The sequence below is a fragment of the Dryobates pubescens genome, chromosome 1, assembly GCF_014839835.1.
Source record: "Dryobates pubescens isolate bDryPub1 chromosome 1, bDryPub1.pri, whole genome shotgun sequence".
Taxonomy (NCBI): Eukaryota; Metazoa; Chordata; class Aves; order Piciformes; family Picidae; genus Dryobates; species Dryobates pubescens.
In genome coordinates, this window is record NC_071612.1 from 16,411,076 (window position 1) to 16,437,465 (window position 26,390).

The 26,390-nt window shown below is 37.9% G+C and overlaps 1 protein-coding gene across 1 annotated transcript in view; it reads left to right on the forward strand.

Moving 5' to 3' along the window:
* Positions 1-26,390, forward strand: part of SORBS2 (sorbin and SH3 domain containing 2) — a 143,523-nt gene that overhangs the window by 14,345 nt on the left and 102,788 nt on the right. Inside the window, exon 3 of the mRNA XM_054161828.1 lies at positions 5,827-5,951. The gene's annotated coding sequence lies outside the window, so the exon portion shown is untranslated. The remainder of the gene's footprint in view (positions 1-5,826; positions 5,952-26,390) is intronic.

Consider the following 26,390-nt stretch of genomic DNA (forward strand, 5'->3'; position numbering starts at 1 on the left):
TCAAAGAAGCATAAAGAATGTCAGAAGTTCATAGGGGCTGACTCTGCATCAAAGCCTTTTGCATCTTCAGAAACATCTCACCATAAAGACAGTCCCTGACATTTTATGGATTTTTAGAAGTTCTGAGATCAGGGATCCTGAAAAGCAAATTTTAAGTTGTACGGTAACCATGACTTACTGTGACAGCAGAGCTACTTATTTACAAAATGTCTTTCACAAAATATCTGGGTAGAGACTTCAGTCTTACATAATTACTTTTTTTCTGTCACCAGACAGAAGTTTGTTATAACTGGGGATGGGTGCACAGACTTAACAAATTCCAGAGTGAAAAATGAGAACCGAATATAGCTCAAGACAGATGGTGTCTTTTAAAGAGAACGCAGATCTGCTGTTCTAGAGAACATTAGAGGCAACTCCTCATCAAACATCTCATTTTGCACAAACATCAGTTGGTGTGAATGAAGTGAGAGTTTGATTCTTCATACTTCATGTCTTGTCCTGTTCAAATATGTGAGTTATCACTAACACACTTCTGTAACAAATTCAGAAGGCTTCTTGGATACTCTGCTGGATCAGAGATTGCCTGATAACTCTTGGCTGGCTCTTTAGTGGGTTTTTTGACATATGTAAGTGAAAAAAACCCAACTGATTCCAAGCTTCCTCTTTTTAATCTTCCTTCCCAGCTTCCAAGTTTTCCTGAAGAGTTCTCTAGAGATGAAACATTCTCCTACCAAACCTGCAGAGAAAAGTTTAATAACTTTTTTTATTTCCTAATGGTATTATTAGCAAGGTGGGCCATCCATGATTAACTGTTTAAAGGAAATGATTGGGGGTTGGGGGCGGGGAGGGGAGGAATCTTAAGGCAGAGTGAAGCTCTGTGCTTGTGTTTTAATATGGAGAGCTATTTTGAGATACACTGCAGTACTGGAGAACACAGCCGGTCATGCAGAAAACTAATGTGTTAGCAGAGCAATTAAAAAATACAATTCTATTGTGTGAACTTCAACAAACATCACTGTTCTTTGAAAGCCTTGTTAAACATTCTTGCAATGTAGAATCCCATGTTCTGAAAGCTTGAGTCTATTTTTTGTTAGATGATACACTTTTTTCAAGGTGTGGCTCCGATGAAACTGAAATTCGGGATTGGTTATTTATGGGGGCTTTTAATGTTGAAGGTTTTTCAAATCTTCTATCTCATATGATGGTCTAGAAAGTTTCTGAAATACCTTTTTATACACATCCAACTAAAGAAAACCACGTAGGTATTTGTAGCCATTGTGATACGTGTTGTCATTCTAATAGGACAATTCTTAAGCTACTGCTATTGGAGGAGGCTGCGGCAAGAACGATGATATAGGACATCAATATGTGTTTAGAAGCAACCTGGCTAGAATGCCAAGTGCATTTATTGATAGGAGGGACGGGGAGAGATGTTAATATAGAAGCAAGCTGTCTGCAGTGCTTTTCCACCTGAAACCAAAATCTCGCCTGTTAATCCTGGGGCAAATCTTCATTGTTGTTCTTAATGGACATTTTTGATCAGTGCATTGGTTTGCCCTAGGGAGAATTTAAGATGCTTGTATGGTAAGTGAGGCCATAGGAATTTTGAAGGAGGAGTAAGGCACTGATGTGATTTTTTTTTTTAATTATTATTTTCTAAAGGAGCTTCTATCTAAAAATGAAGCTTTATTGGTGGGAAATTTATGTCAAGTTTCCTGTGCTAAGTCATAATGATTTATCCTAATATATTAAGTAAAGGTTTAACCATCAGTAAATATCTTTTTGGTCATTTTGTGGTAACTGTAAATATCTTGTGTCTGATATGAGTTAAATAGACAGAAATGTTCTAAGTGAAGTGCTGACTATTTTTATCAAAGAAATGAACCTGAGCATAGCTGAAGGATGATTACAACTCCTCTGCTGATGTCACACCTAAAACACTAACACCCAGTTGAACTTTAGAAATTAAACTTATGCCACTAAACCAAATATTTTCCCATCTACTTTAATTTTCAACATTATAGGCATAGGATGCATTTATCTGAACACAGGCATTCCTGACAGTAGGTTAACGTGTGTCCATGCATTTTTTAATTCGTTTTACATTATGTAGGAACAACCACAAGTAATGGTTTCTGTGATCTACCTTTAACTAGGCATTCCGTCCTGTCCAGGAGAATGGCCACTCTTCATAGCTCCATTGCTTTCAGCAGTGGAAACTACTGAAAGCACACCTGAGACACTGAGAAAAGGTTCATTCTTATTTTAAGATTCTTCAGGTTCATGTGTGTCTAGGATATTCACAAGACTAGCCAAAGTCCAGGATAAAGCATGTGATTGACAACTTCCCTCCTGTCCTTCTGTATATACTGTGTCCAGTTCTGGGCCCCTCAGTTTAAGAAGGACATCAAGACACTTGAACGTGTCCAGAGAAGGGCAACAAGGCTGCTGAGAGGCCTTGAGCACAAGCCCTATGAGGAGAGGCTGAGGGAGCTGGGATTGTTTAGCCTGGAGAAGAGAAGGCTCAGGGGTGACCTCATTGCCCTCTACAACTACCTGAAAGGTGGTTGTAGACAGGAAGGGGTTGGTCTCTTCTCCCAGGCAACCAGCACCAGAACAAGGGGACACAGTCTCAAGCTGTGCCAGGGGAGGTTTAGACTCGAGGTGAGGAGAAAGTTCTTCACTGAGCGAGTCATTCGTCATTGGAATGGGCTGCCCAGGGAGGTGGTGGAATCGCCGTCCCTGGAGGTGTTCAAGGGGAGATTGCACATGGCACTTGGTGTCATGGTCTAGTCGTGGGGTCTGTTGGGACAGGTTGGACTTGATGATCCTTGGGGTCTCTTCCAACCTTGGTTATACTGTGATACTGTGATATGTTTGGGTTTTTCCCTGTAAGCTAGGAAATACTCATTTGAGAAACTGAAATGGTCATTTCTGTGAAACACCTCTCTTCAGAGACTTCTGCAAATGCAGAGTGTATGCATTGTGCTCACATTCCCTACTTTTAAACGCATTTAATGTTACCTGTCATAGTTCAGTTCAAATTCAAGAAAGATGGCTACTTGGGAAAAAAAATAATACTGAAAAGTATGTTTCATAATCCTTGTTTCTTCCTGGAGCAGGCAACATGCAGTTCATTTAAAAACATTATCATGTTACTATAAGGTATTCCACTGCTATTAAAAGATCTGAATAGAAACATGTATAGAATAATGTTAGAATGATGAAGTTATTTACACATGGTTCTGCAGCGTTCATCTAAATATCTTGAAATGTACACAGGGCAACTTCTCGTAAAGAGGCATTTCATGTGACTCAACCGTTTGAAAGATTAGGTCTAGAAAAGCTGAGATTTCATTTCTGTGAATCTGTGTAGTGGAGCAAGTACACAGCTCTTTTTCCTATCAGCCTGGTTGTCCACATGATAGCCACCTATAAAGACTTTTTTGTCTAGACTTTTTTGTACTAGATTTGTAGTACTGTGAATGGTATACTTCTTGGTTATGTTCAAATTGCTTATTACCAACCATGGATTGAACAATGCTTCAGTGTGCCACTAATTGTATGCCTGATTTAGTGTTACTGATAGCCACAACATAGGAGATACGAGTATCATCAGTCTATGAAAAGCATATGGTGATGAACTTGGTAGTAGTGACATATTTGTTTATGACTAAAACATATAGATATATTCTCTTTGAGACCTAAATGGTGCATATGACATTTATGTCTTGTTTTTTGTAGATAAAGATCACATGATCCAGTAGTTAAAGTACATCTCAGTATACACTGAAGCAGTGCTTTTGTGACATTTAGTAAATGTTATAAATACCAATAGGTAAATTATTATTTACACACAAAGAGTTGCAAAGATTGTATGCAGAAACAAGGTACCAAAATGGGTTAAAGTGCTTGTGGTAAATCAGTCAGTGGTAGCTTAGCCTTTTTAGAAATTGCTTCATAAAAGAAATGCTGTGCTGCAAAGCATGGTGTATTGAGTGACTTCAGCAATAAATTCACACTGCTAGTAATGATTTTAATGCTTTCTTCTATTTCACATTTGCATAGTATTAGTATTTAGCATAGAGATATTTGTTGATTTAGCTTCTAACCACTAGATGAAAGCGTGACAGATAGTAAGGTAATGACATAACATCTGAAATTAGTGGTCTGGTCTTGAAATACAGGTCTTGTATTTCTTGACTATATTCATGTTCCACCTGAGCATCATGACTCTCAAGCTGGCTACAATTCACACATTTTATGAATTTTAAGCTATTGGAGTCCTTGAATCTCTTTGTATTTACCTTTAGATCTACGTGCAATCTGTGTGGCAAAATAATGGCCCTAAACCAGTCATTAGGAATGAAGCAGCAATAATTATCTCTTTCATGGGTTGGTATTTGCAGTTCGTGGGGTTGTCTTTTTTTGTTGTAGCTGCTTTTACCTGCAGTAACACAGCAAATTTTTGGGATCAAATGGAAGGGATGCTTTTGAGGTAATCTAGAAAGAATTTGTGCTATATTTTCACACTTGGCAGCATTTTCGTTATTGTTGTAAGTGTACTATAGCTAATGATTTTTATAGGAGTCTCCAGGAACAAATATGCTTTTTGTGTTTGTTTTTTAACAATGAGCATTGCTTTAATATATTAATGGCTTACTAAACAGCCTGTGTTTCTGGCATCCTGGTGCACGTGTCACCAAAACTTTCAAATAGTACTGTTCAGAAAAAAATCAGAATTTAAGGTGGCCCAAACATTTTCAAATAAGTGTGCTAGAAATATTGGAAATGTAATAGATACTGAAACATTTTCTAATTGTGCCACACTGAGTCATTGTAGGGTTTCTATTAGTGAATAACTTTGAATCACATAACTTGCACTAAGAAACACATTTTTCAGTGGCAGTGCCTAATGGTGTGGGAATGCATGAAAAGTTGTTTCTGGTGAAGCAAAGTTGTGTCTGTCAGAATTGTTAAGCTATAGGGAAGGGCATCTTGGAAGCTTATCCCCATACCAGAAGATGCTGCAAAAAGTTAAAGAACAGTGGTGGTTTTCCTATGACTTAGTTTACCTGTGATGTCTGAAACGTCAAGATAATTAGCTTTTATATACCTATCAAGATGTTTTGGAGTATTTTCCTATAGTCATTAATCTGTATTCATGCTTTATGTTTCCCAGTATTTTTTCAGTATGGGAGGGTAAGCTGGCTGGTCAGGCATGCAACAGGAGAGGGCAGGAAGATCTTTATGGTGTCACTGAATAGCTCTGGTAATAAAATGGAGTGCCAGCAGCTTCAGGTCACTAAACTTCCACAATAACACTGGTGCTGAAAGTGGAAATTTAATAATCTATTGGCTTCACTATTGGTAAACTGATTTGTCCAGTCCTTGGATGTATATCCAAGACAGATAATGACGCAATCAAATGCAAATAGAACTTCCCTCTCAGACAAGCCCTTCTGTTAAGAAGGCAGAATGTGTTTTGCACATAAAAATAAAAATCCATGTGGTTCATTTCCTGTGTCACAGGTGTCTCCAAGGTCCCAGTTTTCCTTTTAATAGTAATTTTGTTCATCTTCCACAGTGGTTGTTCCTTGCTCCTTCTGTTACTTTAAATAAAAGTTTGGACAGTGAACAAAGTTTTTTGTTGTGGTTTTCCAGATTGTTTTTTTTTATTTTTTTTTTTTTTTTTTTTAAACTTGGGTTGGGAGGCTGATTATTTGTATTGCTTGCTGCTTAAAATAGCTCAAATTTTCTTAGGGGAAAAAAAAAAAGCCACATCATCAGGCATCAGCTGAGATTCTTTCTCTTTTTCTTTTGCAGACTCTTGCATGTGAGCTAAATTAATTTCTTTAGAGAAACCTTCATAAAGGGCTAAATAAAGACCTACATATAGAGAAATTTCTTACTTCCCTCGCATTTGAGACACAGCTGAACTTGTCCGTCTGGTAAGTCATATTTTTCTTAAGGATTTGTCTTTCTTCTTGCCCTTACGACTTGCATTCTTGAGTTTCTAATTAGTGTTCAGAAAAAACAGCTTCTGCTTGCTGATTGTTCAGCTGCATGCACCATATGAAGTACGAAGACCAATCTGCAAAAGTATGGCTGTGCTGCTTTTACAAACTTAAGAGTAGAACATTTGATTCATTATGCTGCTTTGGTAGAAGTGGGGGTTTAGTTGTTCATCTAGTAGTTTTTCCTCAGTTTGCTGTAATGAAATAACTAAATGTTTTAAGGCAAAAGTGGTGGTTGTTCTGTCCTGAAATTATTTACCTATTTGAATGTTCTGAATTTAATGCATCAGCTTCAGAATTTGTGTTGGAAATTACATTCTGTGTCAAGTCAGAGTTTCAGAAATTAACTTCCCCAGGAATTCATTCATATCTATTTGCTTACTGGTTTCATCTTGTGTAGATAAAATTGATTCATGCTATTGATTCACTTGTATATTTTTCTTGGTGATGAGCCTATTTCATAGAACAGTAAGCCTGTAGGAGTTCTAATAAAGACATTTCTGGCTTGCAGAGGTTTTCTGGGGTTTGGTTGTACTCCTTGAAACTTCTTTTCCTTGATTGTGAAGTTTTAACTGAGTACAACCCAAACAAAAGGAAGGGTTTTTTTTCATCTACCTCTTCGTTACCAAGACTGAAAAGAAGAAAATCTCAGAAGAGCTAAACATTTTTTGCTCTGTGCTTTGTCTCTTCTGAGCAATTGGCTAGCACTAAATGGGAACCTATATATATATGTAGGCCATCTGATCACTATGCTGTGGTGCTTTGGCTTACCACAATTACTGTGCACTTACATATTGCATGCTCTGATTCTGCATAGTTCATTTGGCAGGCTTTGTTATTTCTCTACTGTTTGGATTTGTTTGAGTTGTGTTATTTTTCAATGTATTGAAAACTTGCATTGTATTTAAAAGCAGTTCTATATTTAATGCAAAGCAGTAGTTATGCATTAGTTTTTCATAGAAAAAAAAAAATCAGTGCTTTTACATAGGAGCTCTTTGGGAGCCTTCCAATTCATTTGAAATGAGAACTTCCACACTTTTTATGGTTTTTTTAAAGTAAAATGAAATCTGGTTCTCTTGCAATATTTACAATGCTGTTTTATTCTCATATTTGAGAATCATGGATCTAATTCTGCCTGGGTTTCCTTACAGTAGCATATTGATACAGTGTAGGTATTCAATTGAAACCATGGGAATTTTGGTACCAGGCATACTTTGTTTCGAATGAGACAGTTTCTATTCTTTTTCTCCTCTCATTTTTAAATACATTATATCTCTTAGTTTAAGATCTTCCCTATTCCTGTCTCATTGTCACACGTAAAGCTGCTTCCATGATCCAGCAGTTCACTCTGTCCTTGTATTTCCTAAGTTCTTTAGCTGACACTCTGGAATTTGTTTTACATTGAATATTTTCATGTAAAAATAATTTGCCATCTTGAGACTTACTTCAGAAGAAACTGAAGCTTCTGAAAGAGCTTAAGACAATTTAAAGGCTATGCTGTAGTTTCTGTTTTGAGCAATGTAGAAATTTGGGATCCCTTAACATGTCTTAAAGAGGTATCTGAAGAAGAAGTTGCACAAAATTAGCCTGCATAATAGACAAAATATTTACCAAGTATTTTCAATTAAAACCAGTGCTTGAATTGCCAACAATGGTCTATTAGAGAATAGAATAGAGTAAACCTGGTTGGAAGAGACCTTCATGATCATTGTGTCCAACCTATTATCCAACCCACCTAATCAACTAAACCATGCAACCAAGCACCCTATCAAGTCTCCTTCTAAACACCTCCAGTGATGGTGACTCCATCACCTCCCTGGGCAGCCCATTCCAATGGACAATCACTCTCTCTGTGTAGAATGTCTTCCTAACCTCCAGCCTAAACCTCCCCTGTCACAGCTTGAGACTGTGTCCTCTTGTTCTGGTACTGGTTGCCTGGGAGAAGAGACCAACCTCCACTTCTCTACAACCTCCCTTCAGGTAGTTGTAGACAGCAATAAGGTCTAATAGAGGTCTTTTTAAAAACTCATTTAACTTTAAAGTTCCTCTGTAAGACCAAGTTTTTGCTTGGCACTTAATTTTCAGCTTGAGTACCATAACTGACTTACAGGAACTTGTGTCTGCTGTGCTAATACAACCCAAACTTTAGCTCAGTGAACTTGGCACTAAATTCAATTAAAGGGAGAAAATCTCAGGAGAGCAGTATAATTTCTTTCATTGAGTAAGCAGACCTCAGCATCCACGGGGAACAAACGTTAACAGTTTGTGCAGGTTTCCACTTTTGACAGTGTGTCTTTGTTCACTTCCCAAAGGTGGTGTCAAATACTTTAAAAAAATTTTCTTATTTGGATTTTTCATTTCACTTAATGATATGGTCTCAGAGAACCCACTAAGCTTGGAGCAGCCTAACAGAATTCTTTGTGTGAAGAATACAAGCTTGCTCGGAGCAATTTAGGTAAACATGCTTCATCCTCATTGTCTTTGGGAGCTCAAATAGAGGAGTGGGAGGCAAGTGTATCTATAATCATTTTCTGAGTTACTGATCAAGCAATTCCATCATTAAATGTTTCCTTCTTGCCAGGACAGGTGCTTTCCAAACAACATATTGCATTACTGAGCTTAAGATCTTAAGTTAATATGCTGTTTAGTCGTGACGTGTCAATGTTGCTTCCACGATGTGGTCAAAGTTCATTTCACTTATTCATGGCAACAGGGTTTTATGGTATCTGTTCCGATCCACAAGTAGAATTCCAAAGTGACAGGATTGTATCAGCAGATGATAATAATTAAAAAAAAAGTTTTGAAATATGGAGAGCAAGACCTGGTAATAGAGAAAATAAATCTGAGTTCGAGGCTGTCATGCAGATGCCTCCTCCTTGCATTAGCCTTAAATTGGAATATACCAAATTAGAAGTGCTGAGAGCATCATGTGAGACCTATGAGGTGTGTCTGCACTGGACTTACCTGGTCATGTGCTATTCTCAGATAGCAATAGATAGCTCTGTGATGTCATTCTGTATGTAACTATCTGCTTTAAAGAGGTGCAGCTTTTATGGCATCTTGATTAGCTCCTGTCTGAGTAACAAAAGATGGCGATGTCTATTGGCTCCAGAGCTTAGGCTGTGCTTGACCTTTTGACAGATCCAAATGAACTAGTAATGGGCAGGATTCCCAGATTCTCACGGAATCTTCTGCTCATCATCATTAACATCTGGTTTGGGGAAAGAGGGTAAAATGAATTACATTTTTAATAATCAGTATCTTCTGTCAGGATTACTAATTTTAGCTGTAATGTCCAAGCCTTTAGTTGCTTAACCTTTCTTAAAAAAAACCAACCCAATCCCTGTCATTTGAGATGAAGATTTTTTTTCAGGTTCTGCAACCTCAGCAGTATGCATTTGCCATCTTAAAAAAAAGTAAAAGTGGACAGTCAAAAGCAGATCTTTTTTGCACATGAAACATACAGTAGTTTAATTTCTGCTTCTGCTTTGATCTTTGGGTTTTGTTTGATTCTGACTTGTTTGAGTGTGAAAAATACTGATTTTTTAATTTAACAAAATGGCATGATACATAGTAGACAATTTGGCTATTTAGCCACCTGTTCACTTGCACAAGAAAAGTGTGCTTATGCTCTGTCTCTTCCTAAGTACTTCACTATATATGTAAGTATGCAGTAATCTATTTTAAAGGTGGCTTGCATAAGGCATTTCCTGCTTGTGTTTGTATGTAAGGCTGCATTTATCTCTGTGTATTATTGGCTTAAGAATTAGTATGTTTCATTCCCTGGTCTGTGCAAAAACAAAAGGTGACAGATGTAGTAGCAGTTCTTTCCTTTTGAATTTAAAAAAGTGTGACTATGAAGCTCTTGTGTGCAAAAAGCCTCTCAGCCTTTGTGACCGTTTTAGGCTGTGCCTTTAAGAAAGGGACAGTTGCTGGAACACTCTGGCTGAATGTTTGGGTGGAAGAACGTAAACAGCCTTGGAAGTACTCCATGAAGCACCTGTACAGGATTGACTCACTTGTGTGATTCATCTCAATAGCTCAAAGTGAACTAAGAGGTGAGGTGCAGCTGGATGTGGTAGAACTGTGTGTATGACCCTGAATCTCTGTCATGTCTCTGGATCTTCTGGAAAGTATCAGATTTCTTTTGTAGTCAAAGGAAGTACAAGTGAGAACAGTGGAGGTAAACACTATATTTCTGATAAGATGCTAGTGTCTTGCTTCTTGGGAGGGAAGGAAGCAGAGTTTATGAGAATGGGAAGATAAGCTATGTTACTTATGTGAAGGCACAGTTCATTTGGAGAGCCAGTTCCTCGGTCTTGATGCTTAGTCTTCCAGTGCAGGTGAGTTCTTGTCAGTAGCAGGTATTTTTCAATAGCTTTCTTGGCCTTCAATGCATAGAATTATTTGATCTTTCCACAGTGATGGCACACCATATAAAAGCAGCTGTAACTTGTCATCAGAGGGCCCTTGGATTTCAAATGATATAGAATCCCTTTGTTTCTACTTCCCCTCTGAGTTGTGCACTAAGCTTTCCAGTACTGAAAAGGGAAGTTGACTGCTGATTTTTGGAACGTAACAGCTCAGGCCCAAAGCAACAGTTTAAGACTGTATGTAAGACTTTATTAGAAATGGATATATGAAATATCCAGGTGCTAAACAAAAAACTGGCATGCTATGGGTTAAAGTCTGGGTACATTCCGATGTGCTGAAAGACTGCTCTTGCCTGTGACAGAACCATTGATCTATAGTTACCTTAGACTTCTGCAAGCAGAATTAAACTAATACTGAAAGCTTTTGAAAAGTCTTTAAAGTATGTCTGCAGGCAGGTTCCTGGAAGCCTATCTGTAATGTAACAGCTGAATGTTTAAACCTAAATCACATCTTCGTACTGATACGTAACTAACAGTAATACGTTCTCACAAAGAATTTACAGTTAAGGCTTGGCATGCAAGAAAAGATGCTGTATTAAAATTCAACTGATCAACAGTTTCATGTACTGTTTGAAGTGGAATTCAGTTTTTCATTTCAAAAAATGTAACTAGACAAACACAGTGGAATTTTTAAAGATGTTTAGGTATAGGTGTACTGCAAATGGGCCATACTGAATTACTTTGAACTCTAGAGCCCGATATCCTGTGAAGTTTTTATATGCTAGGTGCAAAGGTTGTTATACTCTGAACTCCCCAACTCTTATCTGCATTTCCCTCTTCATGTAAATAGGATAAACAGGAATCTACTGACTTGGAAATAATTGTGTGCTTTCTTGCTTTGTAGCAGCTGAATGCATGGTGGTTTTCTAGCAAAACACTTAAATGACAGGCGGCAGGTCAGCATGGTGTTGATCTGTCTTCCTGTGATCTTGGAAGTCTCATCCAAATGACTTAAATGCCTAGATTTTTGTAGTGAGCTATGCCAGATACTTGCTTGTGAAACCAAATGATTGATCAACAAACATTTGCCTCTGTCTAGGTGTGCATTAAAATCTCTGTAGTAGTAATAAACGATGGGTAGAACAGCTGAAAATAACCAAGAGTTGACTCCTAATCAGACTTTGAATAAAACCTGCCAACTTAATTCAGATTGAAAATACTGTTATTCTGTGGTATTGGTAAGGAATATGCTTTTGTTAAATGCTCAGATCTTTTATTCCCTGGATCCAGTTAGAGTTAAAAGCATAGTAGTGTCAAAGTAAAGCTCTAAATTTTGAAGTCTATTCCACTCTTAGCAATAGTATATGCCTGGTCAAAACTATTTAAAGATCTGTCTCCAGTGGAATTCTGGGCTCCCGTAAGTAAATATTTTAGAGAACAGCAAACATGACAGTACAAGTTTGAAAGACCTTTGAGTCAGCTGGTTGAACTTATTACAAAATGTTTAGGTATTTGATTGTCTGTCTATTATCTGGAAACCCTAAGTGACCTGGATAAAGGTTGTTCTTATTCTTAAGGCCTTAAAAGATTCCTGTACATTCCTGAGCCTATTGGGCTGTCATAAACAGCTGCTATTATGCACTTGCAGAACACTTGAGTATTCAGTGTTACAAACTCTACCTACATGGTCACAAATTACATTACTCAATATTTGATCTTTAAGGATGAATAAACACTGCTGAAATCAATAGGACACAGGCAAAATGTCGAAAAGTTAAAGATGTGTGCACCTCATCTACTCATTGATTTTTCTAGCAGTAACCTTTCTGCATGTAAACTTTCACATTTTCTTTTCCCTTTGTAACTGCAGTATCTTAATAAGGCATGTTTGTTCAATAGTTCTTTCTCTGTTATTACTGTGTAATTTCACATTTTTTTTGTAAACAGCTTTCATGTTCCTTTGCATGAGTTAAACACTGTAACACTTAACACTTCTAAATTATTTTCTGAACACTCACAGCAGTGACTGTCTTCCTCAAGTGAAGGGGGGAAGGGGAGGGGAGTTGCATGGATTAACTTTTCATTACATTGTGTAAGAAGCAATCATGATAATATCTCCTAAGTGTACTTCTAAGTAAATGGAAATGCATTGATTCTGGCATGGTTATTCAAATGATGCAGATAGTTTCATATCCCTTGTATTAAATGGAAATTATTCCTGGAACTTTGTAGCAATACACAATTAAGGAAATATGCATTCAGTCTGTCACTGTTTTAAAGGCGATGAACAAAGAAAACTGGTATGCTCTTTTTTGGAGGGGACCAAGTGGAGTGAAGCAGTGATGGTAGCTCTGGAACTGAGAGCTACTAATGCTAATAATCAATATCAAGATGGCAAGCATAACCATGGAAATCACTGTCCTGCTTTGGGCAAGTGGATAAATAAAGACAAGCTCAGAATTTAGTGTAAGGCCATTCCCTTTACACCATGGTAGCTGGCTTTGCCATTCAAATATAACTGTGCTATTAACATGAGCATCTTAGTTTGTGGGGGTTTTGTTGTGGGTGGTTTACTTTGGTTTTCTGTCATTATCTTCCATTTTGTGCTATTGATACTGTGTGATTCTTTCCTGTGTAGCATTTGCTTGTACTGTGTAGTAGAATTATTCTGTTCCACACAAACAGAAGCAAGGAATGACAAATGATGTTACTTGGAATCGGAGAATAAGAGAATTACTAACCATGGATTGCAGCATTTTAATTAACAAATGTTTTGACTGTAAATGGTGTATGGGGAAGCAACCAGGCAAATAAACCACATAATAGCATATACAGGCCTAGGTTTCAGGCTACTCCAGGCAAGTAATGATCTCACGCAGTTTACAAGAACATACCAATTTGGTTCATTTGACACAGGCATTTCTCTGCTGGCAAAGCAGCATTTTCTGAGGTGAAACCTCATTTCTCTGCTGGCAAAGCAGCATTTTCTGAGGTAAAACCTCTTTGTGTTCCAGTCTGGCCATGGCCTCTATTGTGTTTGGAATAAGCAAGGAATTTAAACTACTTATCTGTTTCTACAAGGCCAGCCCAAGGTATAATTATCAAGTGAATTGGCTTTACTACTCATTCCAAACATTTTATGTAGAAAAAATACAGCACTTAATGTTTTTTTCTAGGCAATATATGAGGCAACATTACATTTCAAAATTGAAGTGCACATTTGCAAGACATATGTTGGATTAATTATGATTGAGTAAAGCTTCACACTAGATGATAGGCATACCTCAAAATCTGCATTATAAAGTCTCCTTGTGAAACATATGTCTTTGGATTTTTGTAAATAGATTTATTTCTGATCATAATGACCTGCATGAGAATTACCATATTTCTGAATTAGGGCATGGATTTAGCCATGGATATGGACTTACAGGAAGAGAAAAGGACAACAAGCTAGAACAACAACAACAAATTCCATTTCTTCATAAGAATGTGCTTATCTTGACATTTCAATTCAGGCTGCTCATCAAATATCTTTTTAGAATAATTGTGCCTTGACAGCTGTGGCAGATGAAAAATAACAAAGGCTTGGATCTTTAGTTTTTCTTAATTTCTAATGGACTCCAGAACTTGATGACCTTTGCTGAAAATAACTTGACTAGCTGAAGCCATAACAAGACAAAACTATTTGAGGGCGTGTGTGAAGGCTCAGCTGTTTTGATAGTGTTTATCATTCCATGGGTATGATAGTTAGACAAAAAAAAAAAAAACACACACCAACAAAACCAACACATCAATGTTGTGGGTGAAATGATATATATTTTTTGTTTTTTTAATTCCCTGAATAACTGTGGTTTTTTTTTTCCCTAACGAGTAATGAATTTCAGGAGTATTTCCAGTATTAAATATTATTGGTCATATGCACACTGCATTTTCTCATCCCCATTGAAGGCATTGATAGTTTGGTTTTGGTCTCTGTTCACACTGAAAGCTATGAAAGGTCAAACTAGGTCTCTATAATTTCCATTGTAGAGGCAGGTCAGGGTCCAGAGGCAAGTCAGTGCCCTAACTTAACTGCTGACTTCATTTTCTCTCAGTGTTACCACTACTGGTGAGTGACCAGTGACAGTTTCAGTCCTTGGATCACAAGTACACTACCTGCTGAAAAAGCCTACCACAGATCTTTAACTGTTAATAATTCTGGCTCTTTGCATTTCAACTGGTAGATGATCTTGAAGGTCGCTGCCAACCTGGTCTATTCTATTCTATTCTATTCTGCTCTGTTCTATTCTGCTCTGTTCTATTCTATTCTAATATTTAGACTTCTTTTGATAATATAAAAGATTTCCTTCATGTTCATATTTGCTGTGCCTACTTATTATTATTATAAGCAAGAAAAATACATTGTTCTGATAGAGAATTTTACCAGAGATGTTACTGTTAGCTGCTTTATTTAAATGTGGTGGAATGCTGCAGAACCAGATGAATAGCAATCTAGAGCCCAGCTGTTTCATTTAACAATTATATACTTGCCTAGTAGTTAATTTCTACAAGTGTTGGATTATCACCGGAGAGATGGTAGGAAGGACAATAAACTTACCCTGTTGTAGGTCAGGTTGTTGCAAGTGTGTGTTATCTCTAATGCTTGAAATGGCTAATGAAGAGAGCTGACAGTGGTACTACTTAGTAGCTTAAAGCTCTATCATTCTTTTCATTCATCTAATACGTTAATTCTGTTTTTGAAGGAAAATGCACAAGTGCAAAACTAAAACTAAAAAGTGCTAAAAATTATATGTAGTTGTTATCAGTGCATTCACTCTTGTGAAATAAATGTCTTTGCAAGAGTGTCCTGTAAGATGTGTAAAATCATTATTAAAAATTGAGTCAGTCATGGGAAAACTGTGTCCTGTACTTCAACATAGTTTAATGGACTTTATTGATACCAATGAGGTCATGAAGTAGCAGAAATGTTGATCAGGACAGTGATAAACATGAGCAGAGAATGCTTCTCTCTCAGACTGTTTGAGGTTTTGGGCTAAATCACCTTTAATTTTGGCATAACCCATTGTTTCTGTAATGGAAGCCCTATCCTAGAAAATACTAAAATAGACTTTAGTGATACTGTCAAATACTCTGCTCATTAGTTGCCAGGAAGCAATTTCATTGCCTAAAAAGATGTTAACTTTTATAACAGAAGGTAAGGAAATACTCATTCTTAATACTGTTAAAAGTTTTGTCAGTAAAAGCTGGGTTTGGACAGTGCAGTACTTTGAATGCAGCTCATTTCAGTAATAACGTTAGAATCAGATTTCATAAGGTTATGTTACATCAGTTAAGAAGGTGATGAACACCAGAACCGAATTGGAATAACTGGGAAGGTAGACACCTTTCCAGTAGTTTTTCCAGCAAAACAAGTCCATTATTTAACTGTGGGGTTTTGTTGGGGTTTTTTTTGTTTGATTGTTTTGTTTTGTTTTGTTTTCCCATTGGAAGACCATGTTTTTCCCCAGAGTGTTGTATCTAAGGAAATACACAGTAAATTGGTGTTGCTCCCTTGTTCTTTTTGGATGCTGATAACCCTATGTAGTTTGACCTACACATAAATAAAATTGCCATCACAACTCCTTTCTCTGCTTCAGCAAAAAAGCACAAGTGCAGTGCACAGAAAAAAAGCAATCATGAGGTACAGGGTTACAGAAAGTCAATAGAAGCACACTGGATTAAGCAGAGGAGCCCTCCAAAAAGAACACATTGTTGAATACTGTGTTTTTCTGCTGCAATTGTAAATTAGAAGTGATCACAGTGATGGTGTTTGATGTGAAGTGCTGCCTTTAAGCTGCTCAGGTGAACTGAGTGAATTAATATGATGGAAGAATACCTGGTCTAGACAGTCATTTTGCATCACTGCACATCAAAAATTAGTAGGCAGGTGGGAAGCAACGGGATATTCTTCACACTAGGTAACAGATGATTGTCAGCTTTCCTAGTCCCCTGAGCAGAGATAAGTATCCATTTATTCTTCTATCAAGGTGACTGTGTGCTACCCCATAAACTAGCTTAGTTATTAGGCTGCTAATTAGTCCTAAATGTGGTGCTTCTTATGCCGCTTCCTTAACAACAAAATTTTAGCTGGCTTCTGTAGCAAATCATAAAATATATATATGCAAAAGCAGGGAGGTCATTGTGCCCCTGTACTCTGCATTGGTTAGGCTGCACCTTGAGTACTATGTCCAGTTCTGGGCCCCTCAGTTTAAGAAGGACGTCAAGAAACTCGAACATGTCCAGAGAAGGGCAGCAAGGCTGGGGAGAGGCCTTGAGCACAAGCCCTATGAGGAGAGGCTGAGGGAGCTGGGATTGTTTAGCCTGGAGAAGAGAAGGCTCAGGGGTGACCTCATTGCCCTCTACAACTACCTGAAAGGTGGTTGTAGCCAGGAAGGGGTTGGTCTCTTCTCCCAGGCAACCAGCACCAGAACAAGAGGACACAGTCTCAAGCTGCGACAGGGGAGGTTTAGACTCAAAGTGAGGAGAAAGTTCTTCACTGAGCGAGTCATTCGTCATTGGAATGTGCTGCCCAGGGAGGTGGTGGAGTCACCGTCCCTGGAGGTGTTCAAGAGGAAATTGGACGTGGCACTTGGTGCCATGGTCTAGTCATGAGGTCTGTGGAGACAGGTTGGACTCGATGATCCTTGGGGTCTCTTCCAACCTTAGTTATACTGTACTACTATACTACTACTATACTGATACATAGCTCACTAGTGCCATAGCATTTGACTGTGGTTTTTTTTTTTTTTATTAAGAAACAGACACACCAAAAAAAACCCACATAAAAACCACACAACTTTTTATACTTGTACTATGCATTCTTAATTTGCTTACCTGTATCAATCATAGTAGTGTTTTCTGCTGCAGACTTCTACCCTGGTGAGAAGATGCAGGAAGTAGGGAATCTAACATGTTCTGCAGTAGGTGAAAGACTAAAGAAATTCAGAAGAAAATAAATACTGGAAATGTATTAATAATGAGCCAGTATTGGTATTTCATATGTAGCCAACAGAAGCACAGTCAGAAGGGAATTTGATCTTGAATGGGCTTAGTCACTCCTTACAAGTGCCTATAGGGTTTGCTCAAATAAACAGGAGTTCCTGAGGTAATCATTCCAGCTTAAATAAGTGCAATCAATCCAGCCCTTAGTCTGTGCTGCTCTATCTTGTCATTTAATGGAACACAAATAGACATTTGTGCATGAAGTGTATCTCCTGGTATTATCTGAGAATTTCAGCTTTGTATAGATTTGAAATATCTAGCCAAAGCTTGAAATAGACATCCCAGTTGTCCCTTAATCCTTAGTTTAGCTCCAGGTAGAGAAGAAACAAAATTTCCTGTTAATGCCCTTTTGAAGTTTTGAATAGCCTTCACATAGATAGTAAATATTGGCAATACAGCTCAAATGTGCTGTTTGTGGAATTGCTAGATGCATGCATTAAAATAAATTAGAAATCCTCCAGGTTTCTGCTGAAGCTATTTAAGTTGAAACTAATTTTAGCATTCATTCTTACCAGTATTATTCTACATATATGATTAAGGTTCTAATTTTCAGGTGTGGATTCAGCTTGAGGGGAAAAATGTTTGCCTCCAGTTATCTTCTTTGGTTGACCAGAGGAAAATGTGTGAAATACACCCTCTTGGAAGGGTACAGGATCAAGTTCCCCAAATAAAAGTTCTCTCAAGCAACACCAGAAATCACAGAAACATATGATGCTTCTCACTTGGCATGCCACCACTACAGTACTTGTCTGAGTGGAAACTGATTATCTGGGCAAGCATACAAATCCCTTCTGTGCTGGGGCCACCAATTAGTGCCAATTAAGGTGGTGGTTCCTTATTTGATAACTTGGAAATAAACTGTGTACAGACAAACCCGTTCTACAATGTGAAAAACTGTGAATACTTTTAAGTGGGGGAGGTATCAGTAATTGCTCAAAATTGTTCTGAACCCGAGTGTGAGGTGTAAAATAACATCAGGACAGCTTTGGAATTAGCTTAACATGTTACAGAATACTTATTGCATTATATTTGACTTTATGGTGGCAGAGCCATCCCTGGAAAGTGCTCAAAGCAATATGTTAACATTTCTTTTGATACAAGAAAACTTCAGGCTTTGGAATTTCTTACTCCATTTCCACCTCCAACATGCAGTGCTGGCCTGCTAACTCCTGTGTGCTTGGCTTGGTTGAATGAACTTTCTAGTCTTAATGGTAACCTTCCTGCTCTGAAGGGAAACAGATGAATTACCAAAAAGCTGGAACAAAGCCTTCTTGGGCTTAAAGAAAATTGAAAAATCTTCTTTATGCAATGGTAGGAAACTAAAAAGAACCCTCCCTAATTTCCTGTTTAGACAGAATGCTGAACATTGCAAGTGAATGCTAAAATAAACATGCAGACTCCAACATTTCTTCCTTAATTAAAAATATAACCTAGCAGAACAGCTTCAGGTGACAAGCTAGCTATTCAGTTACAAATGTGTAATCAAGTATAGAATATGTTGAGAAACTGTTTTGTGTGTGAATAAATGCCGCTAAAGTTTCATTTCAAGTGGCTTTTGATGATCAGTTACAGTTTTTTGGTGGCAAGGATGAATCTCATGCAGTCTGGGAAGCATCATGGCTTGCATAACTAGCATTCCCCTTTTAGAATCTCTTGATAGAGAAAACATATTTTTTTTCTGCTTTCACTTCTCTTTAAACAGAATTCACACCAGGATCTCAGAATTTTGTTTTTAAATCAATTGCTGTGCCAAAAGAAAAGAAAAAGAAGTTTTTAGTTGATCTGTGACAGCATCATGGAAGCAGAGGAAATCATTAGGCTTAATTAGGATCAAATATTTGTTATGCACTGGTAGATGAATTGAGTGTATTCAGTAGTGGAGAAATTGTTTGTGGGTAATTTGCTGTAGTAGTAACACATGAGGCATGCATGATTGAATAAATCTGCACAGAGAATTTCTTCCTTTGGATCATTTTTCATCTAGAGTGTATTTTTATTTTTTACATAGTATATATTTTTAAATCATTCTTGGATATCTGAATAAAAATTTATTTCAAAGACTATCTTGTTAAATTAATAGATTAAGATGTCTAAGGGCATTGCATCTCCTCATGCATTCTTAACTGTCATTTTTCAGCTGTAATAAGTGAAAGCACGGGAAGTTAGTGTGACGAGAAACAAGTCTACTTGTAAAGAGTTTGTGCACTGCATCTTTAGTGTCCAAGTATACCAGTATGATCGTGAACCAAACAAGTAGCATGTAAGAACCCAAGTGTGTAACATTCTGTAGATGTGTGCTAAAGCTTTACCTACATTACAAGATTTCAGATGAAATCATAGAGTCATAGAATCACCGGGTTGGAAGGAACCTCAAGGATCATCTAGTTCCAACCCCACTGCCATAGGCAGGGGCCCCTCACACTAGATCAGGTTGTTCAGAGCCATGTCCAACCTGGCCTTAAAAACCTCCAAGGATGGGGCTTCTACCACTTCCCTGGGCAACCTGTTCCAGAGTCTCACCACCCTCATGGGGAAGAACTTCTTTCTAACATCCAATCTGAATCTACCCATTTCTATTTTTTTTCCTATTCCCCCTAGTCCTATCCTTACCTGACACCCTAAAAAGTCCCTCCCCCAGCTTTCTTGTAGGCCCCCTTCAGATACTGGAAGGCCACAATGAGGTCTCCTTGGAGCCTTCTGTTCTCCAGACTGAATAGCCCCAACTCCCTCAGTCTGTACTCATAGGAGAGGTGCTCCAGCCTTCTAATCATCCTTGTGGCCCTTCTCTGGACATGCACCAACACGTCCAGATCCTTTCAGTACTCCAGGTGGGGTCTCACCAGAGCAGAGTAGAGGGGAGAATCACCTCCCTTGACCTGCTGGTTATACTTCTCTTGATGCAGAAAGAATTTTAATCTTTTTTTTTTTCTTAGTTCTAGAATAGGAACTAGATTAATAACTGTAAGCAGTGATTATAGGGCAGTCTGGTTTCTTTCAAAAAACAAGTTTCAAAATTAGGGCTGAAGTTTTCCAAAAAGCAAGAAGCACTGTTCAAAGAAGGTTAGTTTCTCTGCTTAGTCTCCAAAGCCCAAAGAAATTATCTTTGCAAATGAATGAAGGTAAAATTAAGCATTGTAGCTTGTAGCACACCCTTCAAAACTTTAAACGTAAATGGAAATGTTGGAATTAGGTCAACGATTTTCAGGCTATACTTTCCTAATAGTGCTTGGTATATTACTGATGCTACAGAGAACAGTTGTTCCTTTCTCTCTAAGATTGCTGAGGAACAGTGGAAGGTAAAAGCCATTTGATAGTGCCTTGATGGCTGAGAGTGCAGCTTGTTGACATTTCAATGTCTTGGTCATCACTGAGGGACCTGGACAAGCTTGAGAAGTGGGCCTGGGTGAACCTCATGAAGTTCAACAAGGCCAAGTGCAGGGTTCTGCCCCTGGGTCAGGGCAATCTCCAGTGTCAGTATAGGCTGGGGGTTGAAGGAATTGAGAACAGCCTTTTGGAGGAGGACTTAGGGTACTGGTGGAGGAAAAACTGGACATGAGCCAGCAATGAGCTGTGTGCTCACAGCCTAGAAGGCCAACCATGTCCTGGGCTGCATCAAAAGTGTGGCCAGGAGGTTAAGATTATTTGCCCCTCCACTCTAGTGAGACACACCTGGAGTACATCTCTGGAGTCCTCAGCACAAGAAAGACATGAAGCTGGTGGACTGGATCCAAAGGAGGGCCACAAACATTATCAAAGGACTAGGACACCCCACTTATGAGAACAGGCTAAGAGTTGGGTTTGTTCAGATTGGAGAAGACTGTGGGGAGACCTTTTTGTGGCCTTTCAATACTTAAAGGGCGCCTATAAGAAAGATGAGTACAATAATTTTGCTAGGGATTGTTGCAATAGGACAAGGAATAACAGGTTTAAATTAAAAGAGGGGAGATTTAGACTAGATATAAAGAAGACATTTTTTGGTTTTTTTTACCAGTTAACGTAGTGAAACACTGAAACAGGTTGCCTGATTGTGTAGAGAGGTGGTAGAAGCCCCATCCCAGGAAATATTCATGGTCACATTGGATGGGACTCAGCAACCTGATCTAGTTGAAGACATCCCTGCTTACTGCAGGGGGAGTGGACTAGGTGACCATTAGAGGTTCCTTCCAACTCAAACCATTGTATGATTGAAAAAGGGTAATGGGGTAGTTTCATCGATGCTAGCAAATTGATGAGTCTGAAAACTGGAGAATCCACACATGAAAGACACTGAAGTGTTAGCTGTTAAGGTAATTTCTGAGTAACATCTATACCTGTCAACAACCCACTGTGATTAGTGCTTGTAATCCCAATAGCAGCCCTGTTCAGTGTTTAACAGGTGAGAAGAGGCTGCAATTTTTGAAGTGTAATAAGGGCACTGTAATATAAATGCTATCTTTGGATGGACCAATGCATACAAAGCCTTAGATGTCATCTCTGAATACATTCTTTGTGGTCTGTTTGTGACAGTAGCCTAGCTGTTTGCATTCAGATCCCCCAAATGCATGCAATCTGTTAACTGATTAAGCACAAGGACAGGCAGAACGTTACCATGAGGTGATTGTTAGCAAGCCAGGATAAAAGTGCTTGGCAATGTTAAGTCAATGGGGATTCTTTGTTAACTAGGTGTTCCTAGATACTCAAGAAACCCCAACCCAAGTTTTTGTGTAGTGCTTTCCATCCTGATGTGTCTGATTCCTGAGTGCTTTCCAGTCAATTGTATTAACTTTCTCCTAGAGCACCAGGCTAGTGATGTGAAGAACTCCCCAGACCTAAACCTGGTAGAAAAAGGTAATTGCTAATGAAAAAATGAGCATGGGCAGTTTTTTCTGGTTGTTGAGGGATAGGTATTTCCAAAAAAGCGTTCTTCCACAGGATGTGAATGGTTTTTATTAAGTTTTATATAAATATTATTCTACTTGGTAAACTCTACCTGAAATGCAGTGGATATTTGCTTTGTGACTTAGTAGTGGTGCCACTCAAAACAGGGTTTGGGCATTTGTCAATGACAAACTTATAAAATGCAGAAGCTTCATGAATGCTAATAGTAGGGGTAAAGATTTGTGTGTGGAAATTTTGATTGTATTTGGGGATAGTATTTGGGCAATACAGAACAGCAATTACTCAGAAGCTTGCCACGTCTTCCAAGCCTAGGCAAATACTTCATAGCTCCTGGTGTCATACTTAAGATTTACTTTTACAGCCAAAAGGTTATGTGTGCAGAAACAGGAATTTATTGTTAGTCTGTCAATGTTTTAAATTCAGTTAAAACAGGTCAGTGCAGAGCCTATTGCTTTGTACTAATAATGGCAAGAATTTTGTGTTCTGTGACTTCTCTACCATCTTCAGTTTGGGGATGAAGGACCTTTTAAGAGACAGCTCAAATCTTGGAATTTCATGTGCATCTGGAAGCTACTCCTGTTGGAGTTGTTGGCTGCTTAGTGCTAAATACAACCATATTCCATTCCTTTTCATTTTTACCAGAGTGAAGCTTATAAGAGATTTTTCTGTATAAATTATGTTTGTTACCAATTTCCTAATTCCTTCCTGTGCACATTAGGTTATGAAGCTCCAGTTCTCTCAGTCATTTTGGAAATGGTTCCTTTCTGATTAAGCTCCCGCTTGTAACTTATTCTCTTTATACCAAACTTGAGATTTCTGTGATCAGCAAGATGATCTCAGAACAGGAGTTCTGAGGGGAGATTAGTTGCAGCCATCTATAATATCTTTATGGCATCTTGTAAGTATCTTTTGCTGTATTGACCTTAAAGAGAATTTAAATGAAAAATCTACAGTTTTTATCAAGGGGAAAAAAACCCAAACATTCTAAATATTGGCCAAAAGTACTTTTAAGTAGAATTATGTACAGGTAAATAACCCTGAGCACGTATTTATGGTAAAAGTGCCATTCAGTAGATAATAGTAATAAGTATTCTTTCTTTTTAAACAAACAAACAAATCTATATATTGGAACCTCACAGTCAGCCAAATACTATATGCCTGTATAAATCTAGAGGAAATGGTCTTCTCTACATTTGGGGACATACAGATTCTTTCTACACAAAAGAAAGTGTTACAGTTTTTGATCTGGCAGCCTTAGGACCAGAAAAATGTGAGAACCGTGACCTCTGTAAAACTGAGAGCGGACATGTTGATTCTTTCTGCAATAATTTATTTTCCATTAGGAATATGGAGTTCATACCATCACTGCCCAACAGCTGCTGCCTAAAAACTCCACCCAGAGGACAGCAGCTGAACCACTAGGCTTAATTGGCATAAGCATGTCTGATGAGCATCTGAGTATGATAGCTGGAGGGCAATCTCATGACCGCTGGACCAGTGAATATAAAGACACTAATGCTTACTGTACTAAGCAAAGTACACTTTAGGTCCTGGTGGGCAGATAGGGAGCACAGAAGCGTACAGAAGACACAGGATGCATATTCAAACGTGGATTATAATTATACGCACCATTTCATGTATGTGATACTAATTGTGTACATAATTTCTGGCATGCTGCTCCTCATGTTTACCCAAGTAAGGAATTTGCATATGACTTTTCTTTGTGTGTATGCAAATTTTATCACTTCCACACACAAGAATCTGAAAACCAGAGAAAGGCACGTTATTTTATGTACCAGAGTGTATTCATCTATGGGCTGGGTGAAGGCTGTCCCAGAATAATACTCAGCTCTTACAGCATGGGAAGGGGATGTGTTTTGGTTATGAAAGAGATTATTGGACAAAATACTCAGCATGATCAAACCATAATGTTTTAAATAACTAATTTTCTCAGTTCTACTGTATTCCAGTAAGAGTACCTCAGATACTGCATTGATTTAAAGCAGATTCTTCAACTAGGTATTGGTAATATTCTGTACAACTCAATGTGGCTAATGAAGCATTATATGTTACCTTCGGGGCTATAGCTGTGGCTGGGCATAAAAATATGACCTTGACATGCTTTTTCCTTTACAATGAACTAGTCAATAGAAAATGACTACAGTATGTAATCCAATATAGTCACAGAAATACTATGTTCCCAAACACAAAGAGAAATAAAAGCTGAAAAGTGACTTAGCACTGTTAAAATGTCCAAGTAAACTGTACATTTCCATTTGCTACTGTACAAAAACACCCTCTGTAGGGAAGCTGTGTATATATTGGGGGGGCTGGATAATCCTTTCAAGTGATTAATGGAATAGATGCATATATAGTCTAGTAATACTTGATTCTAGCAAGATACAGTTCATTGTAAAGCCTTTTACCTTTGTGGAATAACTTCCTGGTCATCTCAAAGGAAGTTGCTTCAAATTTTGGGGAAAAGAACAGCTTTGATGATAAAAATTGAGGCCTCCGCTGTTGTAGCTCTGTTGATAACTTAAAATAAACAATGGGAACAGCTCTGGAGTAGTGCATTAACTTTTCATTTCTATTTTACATTCGGAATAGGTGACTCATTATAAAACTTTGAAACTGTTTGAAATAGCATTTTTACATGTTTGGTTCTGAGATACTTTTTAGAATACACTAATCTTTTTAAGTATGCCCCTGTTCCTGAAATAACTGGGTAATACATTAATTGTGATGGAAACATATAATTTAAAACAAAATTCTTGATATGACAATGCAGTTTATAGCTGAATTAACTTTAAATTCTTGTGTCCCAAAAGTTACATCAGTCAAGAAGGTAAAGACAATAGATTTTAAAAACCTCCTGTCCATGTACATGCCTTCACTCAGTTTGTGGCAATTATTTTGAGTCTCACTAAAATAAATACAAAGATAAAAACCTTCTCCGTGTTTTTTTTTACTCCACTTTCAAAACTTAGTGTATTTTGACCATACCTCTGCTGTTGAGATCTTGGAGTTTGTTACAGTAATAGTTACTATCTGTGGGGGTTGCTGCTGTTTTTTTAAGTGTGTTGCTCCTTACTGCCTTCTAGGTGGAATCTTTAGGTCTGTGCTTTTTCTTGGCAGATATTGGCTTTAACTCTTCTGCCCAATTTGAAGCATTTGAGCAGCTCTGAGGGAATAATTGCTGAGCAAGTCTAGACTTCTATTATCTTTCCAGAAAGTGCTGCAGCAGCCTCTACTAAAGCTCTTATTATACTACTGTACTTAAATACTATTAAGTGAAGTTAAATATGCTCTTAAACATTTCCTGGTCTCAGTGGACTGCAGAGCTAGCCCAAGAATAACAAATTTGGTCTACACACCTGGTCTCTTCATCAGCTCTTTCCCCAATCATCTTTATGTCTTAGATTAGCCTTGATATCTGGGTATCCCTGCTCTGTAACAATCTGGTTTCCAAATTTGTGATTTATTGTACTCTTAAGCAAACCTTTTACTCCTACTCAGCCTCTTTCCAAGATATTTTGTTCTAAAAAAAGCAACTGAAAGCAATTCTCAGTTACTCTTTTCACCACTTCACTAGGTGACCTATTATTTAAACATTTTTCACCACTTCTATCTCTAGGCACTTTAGAGGCAGAAGAGAAGTGAATCCTGAGCTTTACCATTCCATGAGATTTGATGGCTCTCACCTTCCTGGGATCCATCAAGTCTTTGTGGTTGTGTGTTATCCCTTATCTGGAAGATATGTGTCACGTTAACTTGGTCTGTGCTGTGAAAGTCTTAAAACCTCAATTAGAGTTCATAATTGTATCCAGAGGTTTCCCTAACATGATCAGAGGGTTGGGTGTTTTCCAATAATGCACTACATGTGGCTTTGTTTTCTGTTGTCTTTCAGGCAAGTCTGATACTGGTATGCTGTGTATAGACTTATTACATTGCTTTTATGCATGTTTCCCTTGGGAAATATCTATAAATATTTTATATGCTTAAGAGTTGCAGGATACATGTAGATGCTATAGTCATACAGTTAACTACACTGAGTAATACATGTAACTGTTAAACATGA